This window comes from Lepisma saccharinum, chromosome 19, assembly GCF_977018435.1.
Source record: "Lepisma saccharinum chromosome 19, izLepSacc3.1, whole genome shotgun sequence".
NCBI classification, from domain to species: domain Eukaryota; kingdom Metazoa; phylum Arthropoda; class Insecta; order Zygentoma; family Lepismatidae; genus Lepisma; species Lepisma saccharinum.
Window position 1 is genome coordinate 20,544,006 of NC_139247.1, and position 13,013 is coordinate 20,557,018.

Sequence of the window (13,013 nt, forward strand, 5' to 3'; positions counted from 1 at the left end):
TATTTTCTTAAAAAACCCAAATATACAAAAGAAATCCACCATAACTTAACTTTCTCTTGTTTACAGCATCCTGAAGGAAAGAAAATTTTTATTCCCTAAACTTTATAATAAATAATACCCTTAATACTAACAAATTCGTATGTTTATACGATGTAAAAAACAATAATATATACTATTATAAGACTAGAAATCACAAAAGTTCATGTCGTTAAGCGAGAAAACTCTTAATGTATCACATGTGCGTGTACGTAATGTGTATTATGTATAATTGCTCATCAACCTGCTCCTAGTCAAGAGTCTGTGATGCCTCGCCACGCGGTAACGACTCTGTGTCTCCCGCGAGGCCAACGGCTGGAGCGTCTTGCAAGATGGAACTTAATTCACAATGTTTATTTATATTGCCACTTGATATAGACTCTTCAAATAAAAAAAAACCTTAAAAAGGTGCACAAGTAAGTACACGTAAGTAAGCATGTAAAACATTGTCACTTCTCACTGTTTTGTCCGTGTGAAAACCTGATCATATCAAAGTGCGTATGTTGTACGAACTACGTAGCACTGCACTCCTAACATCGCCAAATATATAAACTTGCATGGCTGTGTTGCACATTCCAATGTATTATTATACAATATTCAAATGCATATAGTGAGTTACACTGAAAACTGTCGCTGGTAAAACTTAATTATAGCGTTCAATTTTCTTTTCTACGTTTAAACTGTACACTGTATACACATCTATGGCGTGGTGAATACCTTTGTATGACTGCACACAAAATTAATAATCTTCCAAGTGACAAAACTATGTGCTTGAATTTAAATATCAAATAAATGTTCTGCGAACAAATGTGTCGCTTTCAATATTCCATGTTGGTGAGAAGAGGGAAAAAAAATAACAATAATACCTGCATGCGACAAACATATGCATAAAATATTGTCACTAAAGCATGCTTTCTAAAATGTTCGAAAGTGCTGGAATTATGTTTTTTATTGCTTGCATGTCCGTTTATTATTCAAAGTGCAAAATTTCATCTTAAAAAAAAATTATGCACTAATTGCACTGGTCAATTGACACCACTGGTGCTTGTCGCTTCCTTGTAGTATGATGTAAACTTGCATGCATATAAAACTAGTTCTTATGCATGACACAAAACTGAAAATGTATATAAGGACTATGGAAAAGTACTGTTTCCCATAATGCATGTTAAATGACCAAATAGATACACATGATAGGAGCTCACATGTATATGTGTAGAAACACTGTAGCACAATTCTGTAATTATTGTTTGTGACCGGAACTGCTGTTTGTAGAATGTGTGATTTCTATGCTTTTTCTTCTTTCTGGATTGCTTGTCGTCTTGACTGCATTGGGGCAATGTAAAAAAAAATGTGGTAAATTACCCGTAGAACTTGGGAGATGGGGAAAAGTTGTTGATAATGTATAGTCCGCTATACTGGGAAATGTATGGTTGACTACATCCTTCCTATAAAAGGTAGTCTCCGTGCAGTAATAAGTAGAAATGTCTGCATGTCTCCCTCGTAAAATGGTGGTGACGAGTCTCTTCTTGAAATAGTACTTAAAATGTCTGCATGTCTCCCTCGTAGAATGGTAATCAGTCTTTCTGCCTGGTAATAGACTGCTTGCGGATGTCCGTCATGAAAAATGCCCATGGATGGTGTAGGCATTGCTTGTCCATGGTGCTCCGTATAGACAGGTTAGGTTAAAAGGAAAAATTATGACAAAGAAAGGAAATTGCAATAGGATGGGTATATATAATTCAAGTATGCATGTACACAAAACCAACTTATTTCCACTGCCTTTTCTTTAAAATCAAATTGAATTGTCTCATCAAAATAAAATAAATTAAATTAATATATAAAATAATTGCCATAACTCTTTGAAAATAAATAAGGAAAATTTAAATAAAATATCCAACAGTAATTAAAATATTAATGTCCATGATTAATGTGTTGCCTTAACCTATTAATTATTACTGCGCTGCTCTGAATTAATCTGTTTCGCAAGCTGATGATGCTTATAAAAATAATATCCTAGGGTTGCGGTTAATAACACATTCCAAATAACAAAAACTAATATAGACATGGGCAAAGGGTTTAAAACTAATTCTTGAAATGAAATGTTCTTACTAATTGATTGATTAAGTTGCTTTAAAGCAAGTTCAAGTGGAATCCATTGGGGAATAGTGAAATCAGATAAATTCTTGGGAATATTAGGTAGTAACTCAATTTCCTGCATTTTGACTTGTTCGAAAGCTAACATTCTTGTGTGTAAAATTTGTTGATCCACAATAATTTGCGAAAAATCCTGATAATTAAAAAATAAAGATTGGCCTTCGGTAAGCTGAACTGATCTATGCGTGTTCAAATTATTATTCAAATTCTGAATCACAATAAATTGACCTGAACCTGATATTAAAATACCATTGCGTGTTCTGATAAACTGAAATAATTTATTGTCAGTAATAGATTTCACTTCAAAATTACAAAATGTAAAATTAATAAACAAAAGTAAGTCTTGCAAGCATGTTCTAAAGTCTGTTGAAAATTATAAAATAAATTATGTTGTGAACCCTTAAAATAAGTATACAAAATTTGTGTTGCGCAAAGCAAGCTGTTAATATCTAAAAGGTTGCTTTGACAAGCCTCTAATGGCCTCCTAATAAACGATAGGCCGGTGCAATTTGCCGTGGTTCATAAATATACAATGTAAGACAAAATTTCAGTAAATGCTACTTCTGACTTTTGTTGAAACTCCAGGTGGTAACAAATATAGCATTAGGGAATTAAAAAGGTGAAATTCAAATTTGAAACACAATAAAAATAATGAAAAACTTTCTCAATTTCAAATTTCCTTTAAACAAAAGAAATTTAACCACTCAAAACTTCTTGAGTCCGCCGTATACCTCAAATCACTTGGTCGTGTAAACAGACCCGCCGCGGAAAGGTATACTTGACTCATATAAGAATGGTGTGTCAATTCCTTAGGTATGTTTAAACAAAATAAATATAGAATAGTTATGCAATTTATTAAAATATAAATACAAATTAATAGTTATTACCTACTGTACTAACATTAACATGAAGTTAATCAGTAAGAAGTAATGAATTTATTGCTGCATTGTCGAATAAGGTGCAAATTGGGTAAATAAGCTAAATTTCCTAATAATAAATATTAATAATAATAATAAATTCCCAAATTATAACATTTGTGGTAAACCACACTGTTTAAATTTGGAAAGGCTAACGATGCCGTGGCGACTTTGGCTGCACATGCCTGTGCTAATCACCGAGGCTTAGCCTTGGCATGTTGCTGACAAATTTTGATTACTCTATGTGCATAAAGTGCTGAAATTGCCCTTTTGTAAAAATTTCCCTGATTTTATCAAAATTTCGTTTGACTTTATCCAGATTTAAACCAAATGGACGTCGATTTCCCAAAAAAATTTACGTACTATAAATATCTCTATGAAAAACGGGAAAATTTTGCGAGAAAAACGCCAAAAAAATTTCGGCTTGTTGTTCCTTTGTAAAATTATTGGTCGTGATTAGTCTGAAGTGCATAAATGCGACGTTTTATGGCAAAAGTTATTTATGTAGAACAAAATATCCCTAACATTGTTTACATAACGTTCTATCGTGAAAATCAACTTCTGATGGCTATATTCGTAACTAAACTGTTCCCATAAAATTTTAATGAACGACCGCCCCTGGCTGATGTAATCTCCATGCTAAGTGTTTTCTAAGCTTCCAGCGTGTTCAAAGTACTCGGGAGAGAGCTACCGTGCGGAGAAAGGAATTCGCAAATTCAGCTGCGATGTATTTCTGCTTATCGTTGCATTCTTCGTAGTCGCTTGGATGGACTGAACAAATTTCTCTATAGCGACAGGCGTGATCGGCGACTTCGGGGAAGTTCGGGTACCGTTCGGGAGGTGGAGGGGAAAATTCGCTGCTTCGGGCAGCGGGCATAGGAACGGAGAAAGAAAATGCAAGGCGATGGTTCGCTGATACATTGAATGACGCGTAACTGTTTACAAAACTTTAAATTACTACGAACAAGGTTTAGTAAGCGCTGCGGGAGTTCGAAATAAAGTCAAGGACTTTTGAAATGACGTAATAAATGGGATAGAAAGAGAAAAAACTTCGTTGCGCTTGCGACAGCGTGTTTACTTGAACACTTCCGTGCTCGTAAAATAACAACAATTATGAAGCTGTTAGCAAACTAAATGGCTAATAAAACTTGCATAGGGTACAATCAAACATAAAAAATGAATTATACTTAAAATTTAAATCGTAATGAATATAAAATTCTAGGCGAACGTGAAGTCGTAAAAAATATGGTCTGTGAACGATACAATAGGTTCGGAAACCTGAGAATTTGGCTTACTTTCTGCGTTTAAAGTAACATTTGAAACTTTCTCAACTTTTACTGGTGACTGATTCGCAAATAACTCTTTAACTTTTACAACTGGCTGAACACAGTGTGAAATAGGCAATTCACTTTCCATTTTGCGACTGTTTTGATCAAAATTAGGACCCTTGCTTACGGCAAATTTCTGAACTCTATCTTTGATGGATAAAATATTCTTTGGCAAATCTATACTGTCGTCTTTAGTGACTAAACTATTTCTGGATACATCCTGAACTTCTTGTTGTACCCTAGGTTGAATAATAATGGACTGAGGCAAGGGTGAGGGAATTGGCGGGTGACTCGTTTTCAATGGTACCACTTCAACAATCGGTGCAACATCGTCGTAAATCTGATCAATGGACGGTGGATCATTATTAAGTTTGCTTAACTGTAATTCGTTGGTACACTCATGGTCATAAGTAATAAATTTCTTGCGGTGACATTGAAAATAACAGATTATGAAAATTATAAAGATACTAATAATAAATGTTATTAATAATAAAATTGTAATTATATTATAAGGATAGTCAAAGGATTTGTTCAACAGATAAATAAAATTAGAAGCTTTTACGTGTGGAAGTAATCCGTTTAAAATAACTAAAATCGCAATGATTTTCATGTTGCTTAGGCAATCAAAACAAACAGTTCTTCAAAACTAACACGTACTTTAAGCCTGCCTAGTTTAATTAGTAGATAGTTTAACTCAAGTTTTAATTATTTCTAACTCTAGGCTCAATTTATCTGCGTAATTTATTTATGTAATATAATTTATTCTCTAAATTTATTAGCACTGTTTAACTTATCTTATTTTGAATTTTACTGCAAACTTATCTTATTTAATTTCAGGTGTTAACTTTACGTTTAAATTCTTTGAAATCAATCGAACCGTACTGAGGTACAAGGTAAGAAAAAAATTGAGACTGATTTACTCCTGACTACCTGAAATAAAATAATAATTATTATTTATGCGATCTTTAAATGCATTAAAATACTAACATCACTAAAACTTGAAGAATCTTTAATTCTCTCTACTCATTCTAAAATATGCTTAGCATATTATTGTGGCAAAGCTTTAAACTAAAACCGTTGTGATTTAATCATTATCATTCTGCGATGGCAGAATGGATTTCCAGGATTATCGGTAGCTATCCAATATCCGAAGGAAAATACTTGTTATAGGAGCGCAAAAAATCTTGACGTCGACGTCTACATATTCATATAATATAAATATTCTCATAACTGGCGCTTAAAATAAACTTTGCTAATATAATCATATACCTTCTTCTGAAGAGTAACTATAAAATTCTAGTGATGTATTCGCTGAGCTAGTATTATTACATACTGCAAAAAAAAACTTTTGTGCGTAAAGCACATTATTAAATAATAAGTCTGCTTTTAATTGTTAATATTATTAGTGCTATTTTATTATAACTTATTATTATGTCACGCGAGTGGATTTAAAATATTAGACCTGTTTCACTTTAATAAATACCGTAACTTGGAGCAAACTTGCAATATTTATATTTAAACTTTTAAAACAATCTGCATTTTAAAGTTTTTAACGTTCGAAGCTACAACGTGCTAAGGATAAATATTCAACTGTCAAACGAAACATTGTTTCGGACAGGAGAAAAAAAAATATATAAATATATACTAACAAAAAATATCTCGTTAATATGTGAGAAACGTCCACGCCGTGTGATGCTCTCCTAATTCTCTTCTAGTTATTCAAAATAAGTTGGCTGTGCCTAACTTTGCTTAAAGCATATAAGTATATGTATATCTGTGTACGGATTCATTCTCGTCACAACTGCTTACCTGTGTACGGACATCTCTCGTCACTGCAGCCTAATTATACATCTATTACTTCTCAACTAGAACTTTTAATTAATCGGGCGGTTTATACCCTAAATCACGGTACGCCACTCTAACTATATACGCCTGGCGTAATAGCGGACATAATTGTACAGCGTGTCGAGGAATATAATTAGCGTTTCGTTTCTTTTCATATTAACATGAATTAAAAATTTTCAGGCAATGTATGCGTAAGTTAAGGTAACGTAAGGCAAGTGACTATCTCGTATAAACTTGACTATCTCCTTAATCTAAGCTCCCTTCATGAGGTGCTAGGAGACTTCAGTCATTAAGAATATAAATGAGTGGTCCAAGGGCCTTATACGTTCCCAAAACTATATATGTATATAAAAATGTAATATCCTCGTTGCTAAAGTCTTAGCAGTCATAGTTCAAGCATTCTAAATCCTTTACAAGTTACGGTCAGTTTTAAACCAAATTTAAATTAAACTTTTAAGGAATTTCAATTAATAATAATTACAAAAACAAAATATTGACTCAAACAAGCATACTCTGTGCTATGACTCGTTAAAATGCACTATAGTGCCGATTGACTCTAACTCGGTGGCACTAATTTATTTTCCTCATTCATAAATAACTTTAAAATCCACTTTTAATCCACGTTATTAATTAATTAAAATGTTAAAGATAAAATCGTTTACTGTTCACTGTAGCTTACTGCATCCTCATAACCAACGTTGTAATAATTTCCGTATTCAAGATTATGTAAAAAAAATTCTAAAATCACTGTCAATGCAAGAAATCTTGAAATCTAAATGCCTTTCCCTTATTCCTTATTTAAAATTCTGGATGGTAAAAAATTTCCCAGGTGGAATTTGTAGCCATGGTACCGGGTTCGTGAGTGAACCACAGAGCTACCAGGAGCCGATTGATAGGGAATCGTCCACGGACGTCCCTGGGCCGGCCACATTTTTGATGAAATGGGCCTCCCTAAAATCCGACATGGAACCTTCCGCCACGCGGACTGCCGGACGCTCCTGATACCATAGCGCCAGTCCGACGCGGGTAACCGCGACGGAGCTAGGGCGCAGGTTCCTCCGCATTTTACATTTCGCTGATTACCGACCCAGACTCGAAGTCGATAAATTTAATCGAATTCATCCTCATGTTAGACTAAACATCTATCATGGCATATATAAATTCTTCTCCCCCAATTAATGCAAAAAACTTTTAGCCTTATGTATTTTCAAAATTAATTTTGGCAAGGACATACTAACGAAACTAAATAAATGAGCAAAATTTTGGGGTGGGATTGAATTTAAACTGGTTAAAAATTTCTTTTCATTTCTAAAAAAATGAAAAGACCCGCAAATCTCCACCACGTAACGAGATTTGGGGTGGGGTTGAATTTAAAACTGATTGTTGAAACCTCTGCTAGATAACATTCTATTTTCTCATGGCATTTCCGAGGAAATGGATGAGAAGCCCAAATCTCCACCACGTAACGAACCTTAAAGTTCGTGGGATCTTAAAAGTATCTAGCAGGTTAACCAGTTAGCTGATGGGGTGATGTAAACTACTCATCATTCATCCTCTTGATGAGACCACTCGTCATTGACATGACGAGTTATTGCTTGGCATGCGAAAGGTACAAATAACACAAAGGAATTAAACTACTGAAAAGACAATGGCAACTCGTTGGATTTTGTGAACCGTTGAACCTGTATCATGGCTGGGTGTAGGATAATTACCTGTCTAACTGAAGTCTCTGAGCTGAATCGAAAATAGCGAAGTCCTCTGTAAGCTTCTCTCTAAGTGTTGACCAAAGCGTGCTTCCACTATCGACCTCCTGTCTTGCTGACCTCCTCTCTCTACCAACTCAATTCCCAAAGTCCAGTCCCTTCCCAGCTTCTCTCACCTCTATATTCCCTGGCCATCGAGCTCTTCCTCGATGCCGAATCGCCGAATCGTGTTTATTATAATTGCTACCATGCAAACCGCTGACACCAAACCCAGAAGTGTTACCTGTTTCCTGAATGCTCAGGAGGTTTGCATGGCACAACACAATGCATTGTAAACATGCCTAAGAGGCTTGAGACAGCTGAGAAAAACAAGTGAATGCCCTGGTCAACATGAAGCGTTCAGAGAGACTTAATAAAATAAACATACAATCTTAGGGATTGATACGTTCGCGCCTCCTAGGAAAAATTTTCTCCTTTGAAAATTTAAAAGTCAAATCGCAAAGCTTGACATGACTCAGGTTCGCCAATTCCATATATTTTCTTAAAAAACCCAAATATACAAAAGAAATCCACCATAACTTAACTTTCTCTTGTTTACAGCATCCTGAAGGAAAGAAAATTTTTATTCCCTAAACTTTATAATAAATAATACCCTTAATACTAACAAATTCGTATGTTTATACGATGTAAAAAACAATAATATATACTATTATAAGACTAGAAATCACAAAAGTTCATGTCGTTAAGCGAGAAAACTCTTAATGTATCACATGTGCGTGTACGTAATGTGTATTATGTATAATTGCTCATCAACCTGCTCCTAGTCAAGAGTCTGTGATGCCTCGCCACGCGGTAACGACTCTGTGTCTCCCGCGAGGCCAACGGCTGGAGCGTCTTGCAAGATGGAACTTAATTCACAATGTTTATTTATATTGCCACTTGATATAGACTCTTCAAATAAATTAAAAAAAAACTTAAAAAGGTGCACAAGTAAGTACACGTAAGTAAGCATGTAAAACATTGTCACTTCTCACTGTTTTGTCCGTGTGAAAACCTGATCATATCAAAGTGCGTATGTTGTACGAACTACGTAGCACTGCACTCCTAACATCGCCAAATATATAAACTTGCATGGCTGTGTTGCACATTAAAATGTATTATTATACAATATTCAAATGCATATAGTGAGTTACACTGAAAACTGTCGCTGGTAAAACTTAATTATAGCGTTCAATTTTCTTTTCTACGTTTAAACTGTACACTGTATACACATCTATGGCGTGGTGAATACCTTTGTATGACAGTAGATGTATTTACGGTAGGGACAGCGCGAGAAAGTACGAACCCCTCTCCAGCAGCTTTGGCCATACTTAAAACTTGCTCAACATGCCCATATGAGTTTTTGCTCAAGTGTGGAGCTCTTATAATTCAAGATTTTTGTAAAAAATGCCCTCGGGAATTTTTCAGAAAGTACGAACCCCTCTCCAGCAGATTTGCTATACTTAAAACTTGCTCAACATGTTCATATAAGTTTTTTGTTTAAGTGTAGCACCTGCCTAACCCAAGAATTTTATAATTCGGAAAATATCAAACCCCCCTCAAGCATATTTACAAAAAATTGCATCAGTTTGTCTATAAACTTGTATCCATACCCACCTATACATATTTACTTCAGGTTTAAGTTCAATTGGATACCATTTAATTTGCTTATTTAATATTAAAACAATGCAATATGCAGAGCCTACCTCTAGAATCGCTTCGTGTTTGCATGTTTCTCCTCTGTGTCAGTGCGTGGAATTCCCGAGACGGTAGTATTGATTTTTGCTTTGCATGTTTCAGCGCCAGTATTTACAGAAATTCCCGAGTATTGCATCATTCAGTATTGTGAGACTGACTGAGGAGAACAGATGTGTTGATACAGTACTTCTCATACTTACAGGTTTAAATTCATATTGAACAATATAAAATCTGATATTTGTTGTAATCCACTCATATTTAGAGTCAAGCTTATATTTGTCCCAGCGTGTTATACATAACAAGGTTATTGTTATTCAAGACATGCATGTCCGTGCAGGTATTTGCGGAAGGTTGGTGTGAATGATTTTATACTTGTGGGCTATTGGCTTTACAACCTGTCATAAGATTAATATTAATAATATTAATCCATAGAGATTAGATTTAAAACCCAGGAAATTTTATATAAATACCAAATCCAAAAATATTAAGTGTATATACACATACACACATACACACATACACAAATCACAGTGCTGAACCCAACTGATATTTTTTATTCAGTATAAAGTTTTGAATTGAATCCCAGGAAATTGTATATAATAAACAACAACAAAAATGCCGAATCAAAAATATTGTAATCAGTGCAATAAGAATATATCCAGCTCTAATTGGGCCAAGCATCAAAAAATTTGTAATCCAGACAAATACAAAACTCCCACAAAAATTTGCCCCAAATGCAATAGAAAATATAACATGGAATATTTCACATATAAACATAAAGATACTTGCTCTGTACAGTCATCAACATTGCCCCCTCAACCATCCACATCTGGCCTGAAAAGAAGGCACGAAGTACCTGTTAATGCCAGAGCAGAAAAGCAACCACGCTATGAACCTATCCGTAGCAGTTTTAATGGCCAATTAAGGGATCACCGGTTTGTATCAGAGCCAAGATGCGGCATTGAGAATTTCTTGAACAGTATAAATCCTAATCTGCAGGCAATTCTTAATGCACAAAATGGCTCTTATAAGCTCTCCCTCAAATTGTTTGTACAATATAAGAAGCCAAATGGCACAAAATTTATACATCCCCACTTAACAGAAACTGTACCTGTATATTCAAATTCAAATTCAGACACAATAATAAGCAGCTTGATAAATCAATTGAATATTAAACACTCTGAATTTGCGGCAAAAGAATCAGGATGGAGCCTATGCGGTTCATCGCACAAGTTATATGTTAATATTTCTGAATTCAGCCCATTAAAAGGTTCTACATATCTGCCATTACCTGCCAATATCAAAAACAAAAGAGCCGTGGTCAATATAAAAAATAATGACGCGAAATGCTTTTTGTGGTGTATATTAGCTGCTTTGTATCCAGTTTCAAGGGATCCTCAGAGAATAAGTTATTACAAACAGCATGAACATGATTTTGACGAGGCAATGGAGGGTTTGGAATATCCAATGTCTGTCCAGAATATTGACAAATTTGAAAAAAGGGCCAGGCACATCAATAGCAAACAATTATCTATTAATGTATTTATTTGTTCCACAGGCAATTGCCCGATAGCACCTCTCAGAATCAGTACAATTGATGATGAATCTGCTATTCCGATTGATTTGCTCTTAATTGAAGGGGATGGCACATATCATTACACTCTGATAAAAAATCTTGAAGCTTTAGTGAGAAAGCAAATAGACAAATCCAATGCAATATTCAAGTTGTGCAGAAGATGCTTGACTGTATTTGATGGTCAAAAAATGGTGAAGGGGGTTCGGGAAGAGAGTGCAGAAATTGCTAAAAACAAGTTAATTGAGCATCTGAAATACTGTGGCAACCATAAACCTGTTCATATGGTGATGCCTAATCCAAGTGAAAATTGCAAATTCAAAAAGTCTGAAGCCTTGTTGGAACACCCAGCATATATTGTCTGGGATTCTGAATCAAATCTCAAATCTCTTGCATCCTGCAATCCAGATCTAGAAGAATCTTCAATTACACCATACCAGCAACATGAACCTTCCAGCTTTTGTTATGTGGTTGTACAGGATGGTGTTGTTATTAAAGAATATTCATACAAGGGACCAAATGCCATCAAAATATTTGCACATAGAATAGAAAATGAGTGCCGTGACATAGCATATAACATCTTATTAAAATCAAAGCCCATGTTGCCTTTAACAGAGGAACAGATTGAGGATTTCAACAATGCAGAAAAATGCCCGGTATGTGATTCTGAATTTTCAGATACAAATATCAAGGTACATCACCATTCTCATACAGATGGTCGATATAAACAGGCCCTGTGTAATAGCTGTAATATTAAGATCAAGAGACCAAGATTTGTCCCCATATTTTGCCATGGAGCATCCAATTATGATTTTCATCATCTGATCAGGTACGAGGGGTTTGAGAAGCAGAATTTAAATATTTTAGCTGAAAATGATGAGAAATATATATCTATTAGCAAGATAATTAAAGTTGATGGTGTTCCTATTCACATAAGATTTCTTGATTCTTACAGATTTTTATCTGCTAGCCTGGATACACTGGCCACTCAATTATCTGATGATCAATTCAAAATCACACGTGCATTGTTTCCAAATCAGGACCTGAAATTAATTAGGCGGAAGGGTGTATATCCATATGACTATGTCACAGATTTTTCTAAATTTGATGAGTGTGCTCTGCCACCACAACAAGAGTTTTACAGCAAAATCAGAGGATCTGGAATCACTGATGAAGATTATCGCCATGCTCAGTTGATGTGGAACAATTTAAAATGCAAGACATTTGGTGATTATCACATGGCATATTTAAAACTTGATGTCACTCTCTTAGCTGATATATTGCAAGCATTCAGAAAATCTTCTATGCAAAATTATGGACTGGACCCAGTGTATTTTTTCAGTGCTCCGGGCCTAGCATGGTCCGCAATGTTTTTCAACACCAAAATGCAATTGGATCTGATCCACGATCAAGATATGTATCTGTTTATGGAGAAAGGTATAAGAGGAGGGATGGTGCAATGTTCCCAGAGATATGCCAGAGCAAATAACAAGCATATGCCTGATTATGATCCAGCACGGCCATCAAATTATATACTGTATGTAGATGCCAACAACCTCTATGGTCATGCTATGATGGATAAATTGCCATATGCAGGGCTTGAATGGGTCGAAGATTTCAATATTGAGGATCTTCAGGATTTTGATGACAGTGAATATGGCCTCTTCTTAGAGGTTGATCTGATAATTCCAGATCATTTGCACAACAAATTTTCTGATCT